The sequence below is a fragment of the Bombina bombina genome, chromosome 6 (assembly GCF_027579735.1).
Source record: "Bombina bombina isolate aBomBom1 chromosome 6, aBomBom1.pri, whole genome shotgun sequence".
Taxonomy (NCBI): Eukaryota; Metazoa; Chordata; class Amphibia; order Anura; family Bombinatoridae; genus Bombina; species Bombina bombina.
Window position 1 is genome coordinate 280932960 of NC_069504.1, and position 6093 is coordinate 280939052.

General features: G+C 40.2%; 1 protein-coding gene across 1 annotated transcript in view; it reads left to right on the top strand.

The window, feature by feature from the left end:
• The window catches only part of NTN4 (netrin 4), a 294924-nt gene that overhangs the window by 277690 nt on the left and 11141 nt on the right, over positions 1-6093 (top strand).

Here is a 6093-nt window from a genome sequence, read left to right on the forward strand (position 1 = left end):
AGTAAATTAGAAAGCTGCTTAAAATTGCATGCGCTATCTGAATCATGAAATAAAAAAAAATGTGGGTTTCATGTCCCTTTAAGATACGCCCTTATGTGAAAAATCAAGAGTGAGTAGCCTGATGTATGCCGCATAGCATAGTCTCTTTTAGTTCACTGGTGCCTGACACAGAGGTTGTGTAGCATGGTATGCTAAATCTATGCAAATAACAATTCACTCAGAATAAAGCAAACTGATTTCTACTGCACAAGAAAAATGCCTTTCCCTATGGTAATTGAAGCTGTTGGCGCTCTACACATAACTGAAAATAATAATAATTGTCACATGCAGGACTCATGTCCCTCTGGGGTTCTGTTTGAAATTAATAGGTGCGAGAAAGAGAGTTGCCAGGCTCCCTGTCAGTTTTGTATGAGGAAGCAGAATTTGCTATAAAGTTTCTGTTGAGAATCTTTCTAAATAAGGAAAGTAGATGTTTAACGGCTGTTGAAAACCATACTAGTATCTGATGTAATAGCTAAAACATACTAACAGTTATAGGGGCCGATTTAACACATGGCGGGCAGACATAATCCGCTGTAGTGTCTTTTATCTGATGTAATAGCTAAAACATACTAACAGTTATAGGGGCCGATTTAACACATGGCGGGCAGACATAATCCGCTGTAGTGCCTTTTGTCTGATGTAATAGCTAAAACATACTAACAGTTATAGGGTCCGATTTAACACATGGCGGGCAGAAATGATCCGCTGTAGTGCCTTTTATCTGATGTAATAGCTAAAACATACTAACAGTTATAGGGGCCGATTTAACACATGGCGGGCAGACATGATCCGCTGTAGTGCCTTTTATCTGATGTAATAGCTAAAACATACTAACAGTTATAGGGGCCGATTTAACACATGGCGGGCAGACATAATCTGCTGTAGTGCCTTTTATCTGATGTAATAGCTAAAACATACTAACAGTTATAGGGGCCGATTTAACAAATGGCGGGCAGACATGATCCGCTGTAGTGCCTTTTATCTGATGTAATAGCTAAAACATACTAACAGTTATAGGGGCCGATTTAACAAATGGCGGGCAGACATAATCTGCTGTAGTGCCTTTTATCTGATGTAATAGCTAAAACATACTAACAGTTATAGGGGCCGATTTAACAAATGGCGGGCAGACATGATCCGCTGTAGTGCCTTTTATCTGATGTAATAGCTAAAAAATACTAACAGTTATAGGGGCCGATTTAACAAATGGCGGGCAGACATAATCTGCTGTAGTGCTTTTTATCTGATGTAATAGCTAAAACATACTAACTAACAGTTATAGGGGCCGATTTAACACATGGCAGGCAGACATAATCTGCTGTAGTGCCTTTTATCTGATGTAATAGCTAAAACATACTAACTAACAGTTATAGGGGCCGATTTAACAAATGGCGGGCAGACATAATCCGCTGTAGTGCCTTTTATCTGATGTAATAGCTAAAACATACTAACTAACAGTTATAGGGGCCGATTTAACACATGGCGGGCAGACATGATCCGCTGTAGTGCCTTTTATCTGATGTAATAGCTAAAATATACTAACAGTTATAGGGGCCGATTTAACACATGGCGGGCAGACATAATCCGCTGCAGTGCCTTTTATCTGATGTAATAGCTAAAACATACTAACAGTTATAGGGGCCGATTTAACACATGGCGGGCAGACATAATCCGCTGTAGTGTCTTTTATCTGATGTAATAGCTAAAACATACTAACAGTTATAGGGGCCGATTTAACACATGGCGGGCAGACATGATCCGCTGTAGTGCCTTTTATCTGATGTAATAGCTAAAACATACTAACAGTTATAGGGGCCGATTTAACACATGGCGGGCAGACATGATCCGCTGTAGTGCCTTTTATCTGATGTAATAGCTAAAACATACTAACAGTTATAGGGGCCGATTTAACAAATGGCGGGTAGACATGATCCGCTGTAGTGCCTTTTATCTGATGTAATAGCTAAAACATACTAACTAACAGTTATAGGGGCCGATTTAAGAAATGGCGGGCAGACATAATCTGCTGTAGTGCCTTTTATCTGATGTAATAGCTAAAACATACTAACTAACAGTTATAGGGGCCGATTTAAGAAATGGCGGGCAGACATAATCTGCTGTAGTGCCTTTTATCTGATGTAATAGCTAAAACATACTAACTAACAGTTATAGGGGCCGATTTAACAAATGGCGGGCAGACATGATCCGCTGTAGTGCCTTTTATCTGATGTAATAGCTAAAACATACTAACTAACAGTTATAGGGGCCGATTTAACAAATGGCGGGCAGACATAATCCGCTGTAGTGTCTTTTATCTGATGTAATAGCTAAAACATACTAACTAACAGTTATAGGGGCCGATTTAACAAATGGCGGGCAGACATGATCCGCTGTAGTGCCTTTTATCTGATGTAATAGCTAAAACATACTAACAGTTATAGGGGCCGATTTAACAAATGGCGGGCAGACATGATCCGCTGTAGTGCCTTTTATCTGATGTAATAGCTAAAACATACTAACAGTTATAGGGGCCCGATTTAACACATGGCGGGCAGACATGATCCGCTGTAGTGCCTTTTATCTGATGTAATAGCTAAAACATACTAACAGTTATAGGGGCCGATTTAACAAATGGCGGGCAGACATAATCCGCTGTAGTGCCTTTTATCTGATGTAATAGCTAAAACATACTAACTAACAGTTATGGGGTCTGATTTAACAAATGGCGGGCAGACATAATCTGCTGTAGTGTCTTTTATCTGATGTAATAGCTAAAACATACTAACTAACAGTTATGGGGTCCGATTTAACAAATGGCGGGCAGACATAATCCGCTGTAGTGCCTTTTATCTGATGTAATAGCTAAAACATACTAACAGTTATAGGGGCCGATTTAACAAATGGCGGGCAGACATGATCCGCTGTAGTGCCTTTTATCTGATGTAATAGCTAAAACATACTAACAGTTATAGGGGCCGATTTAACACATGGCGGGCAGACATGATCCGCTGTAGTGCCTTTTATCTGATGTAATAGCTAAAACATACTAACAGTTATAGGGGCCGATTTAACAAATGGCGGGCAGACATGATCCGCTGTAGTGCCTTTTATCTGATGTAATAGCTAAAACATACTAACAGTTATAGGGGCCGATTTAACACATGGCGGGCAGACATGATCCGCTGTAGTGCCTTTTATCTGATGTAATAGCTAAAACATACTAACAGTTATAGGGGCCGATTTAACAAATGGCGGGCAGACATAATCCGCTGTAGTGCCTTTTATCTGATGTAATAGCTAAAACATACTAACTAACAGTTATGGGGTCCGATTTAACAAATGGCGGGCAGACATAATCTGCTGTAGTGTCTTTTATCTGATGTAATAGCTAAAACATACTAACTAACAGTTATAGGGGCCGATTTAACAAATGGCGGGCAGACATAATCCGCTGTAGTGCCTTTTATCTGATGTAATAGCTAAAACATACTAACAGTTATAGGGTCCGATTTAACAAATGGCGGGCAGACATAATCCGCTGTAGTGCCTTTTATCTGATGTAATAGCTAAAACATACTAACTAACAGTTATAGGGGCCGATTTAACAAATGGCGGGCAGACATGATCCGCTGTAGTGCCTTTTATCTGATGTAATAGCTAAAACATACTAACTAACAGTTATAGGGGCCGATTTAACAAATGGCGGGCAGACATAATCCGCTGTAGTGTCTTTTATCTGATGTAATAGCTAAAACATACTAACTAACAGTTATAGGGGCCGATTTAACAAATGGAGGGCAGACATGATCCGCTGTAGTGCCTTTTATCTGATGTAATAGCTAAAACATACTAACAGTTATAGGGGCCGATTTAACAAATGGCGGGCAGACATGATCCGCTGTAGTGCCTTTTATCTGATGTAATAGCTAAAACATACTAACAGTTATAGGGGCCGATTTAACACATGGCGGGCAGACATGATCCGCTGTAGTGCCTTTTATCTGATGTAATAGCTAAAACATACTAACAGTTATAGGGGCCGATTTAACAAATGGCGGGCAGACATAATCCGCTGTAGTGCCTTTTATCTGATGTAATAGCTAAAACATACTAACTAACAGTTATGGGGTCCGATTTAACAAATGGCGGGCAGACATAATCTGCTGTAGTGTCTTTTATCTGATGTAATAGCTAAAACATACTAACTAACAGTTATGGGGTCCGATTTAACAAATGGCGGGCAGACATAATCCGCTGTAGTGCCTTTTATCTGATGTAATAGCTAAAACATACTAACAGTTATAGGGGCCGATTTAACAAATGGAGGGCAGACATGATCCGCTGTAGTGCCTTTTATCTGATGTAATAGCTAAAACATACTAACAGTTATAGGGGCCGATTTAACAAATGGCGGGTAGACATGATCCGCTGTAGTGCCTTTTATCTGATGTAATAGCTAAAACATACTAACAGTTATAGGGGCCGATTTAACACATGGCGGGCAGACATGATCCGCTGTAGTGCCTTTTATCTGATGTAATAGCTAAAACATACTAACAGTTATAGGGGCCGATTTAACACATGGCGGGCAGACATGATCCGCTGTAGTGCCTTTTATCTGATGTAATAGCTAAAACATACTAACAGTTATAGGGGCCGATTTAACAAATGGCGGGCAGACATAATCCGCTGTAGTGCCTTTTATCTGATGTAATAGCTAAACCATACTAACTAACAGTTATGGGGTCCGATTTAACAAATGGCGGGCAGACATAATCTGCTGTAGTGTCTTTTATCTGATGTAATAGCTAAAACATACTAACTAACAGTTATAGGGGCCGATTTAACAAATGGCGGGCAGACATAATCCGCTGTAGTGCCTTTTATCTGATGTAATAGCTAAAACATACTAACAGTTATAGGGTCCGATTTAACAAATGGCGGGCAGACATAATCCGCTGTAGTGCCTTTTATCTGATGTAATAGCTAAAACATACTAACAGTTATAGGGGCCGATTTAACAAATGGCGGGCAGACATGATCCGCTGTAGTGCCTTTTATCTGATGTAATAGCTAAAACATACTAACAGTTATAGGGGCCGATTTAACAAATGGCGGGCAGACATAATCCGCTGTAGTGCCTTTTATCTGATGTAATAGCTAAAACATACTTACAGTTATAGGGGCCGATTTAACAAATGGCGGGCAGACATAATCCGCTGTAGTGCCTTTTGTCTGATGTAATAGCTAAAACATACTAACAGTTATAGGGGCCGATTTAACAAATGGCGGGCAGACATGATCCGCTGTAGTGCCTTTTATCTGATGTAATAGCTAAAACATACTAACAGTTATAGGGGCCGATTTAACAAATGGCGGGCAGACATAATCCGCTGTAGTGCCTTTTATCTGATGTAATAGCTAAAACATACTAACAGTTATAGGGGCCGATTTAACGAATGGCGGGCAGACATAATCTGCTGTAGTGTCTTTTATCTGATGTAATAGCTAAAACATACTAGCTAACAGTTATAGGGGCCGATTTAACAAATGGCGGGCAGACATAATCCGCTGTAGTGCCTTTTATCTGATGTAATAGCTAAAACATACTAACAGTTATAGGGGCCGATTTAACAAATGGCGGGCAGACATAATCCGCTGTAGTGCCTTTTATCTGATGTAATAGCTAAAACATACTAACTAACAGTTATAGGGGCTGATTTAACAAATGGCGGGCAGACATGATCCGCTGTAGTGCCTTTTATCTGATGTAATAGCGAAAACATACTAACAGTTATAGGGGCCGATTTAACAAATGGCGGGCAGACATAATCCGCTGTAGTGCCTTTTATCTGATGTAATAGTTAAAACATACTAACTAACAGTTATAGGGGCTGATTTAACAAATGGCGGGCAGACATGATTTGCTGTAGCGAATCATGTCCGCCCGACATCGCTAAATGCCGACAGCATACGCTGTTAGCATTTTACATTGCACAAGCATTTCTGGTGAAATGCTTGTGCAATGCTGCCCCCTGCACATTTGTGGCC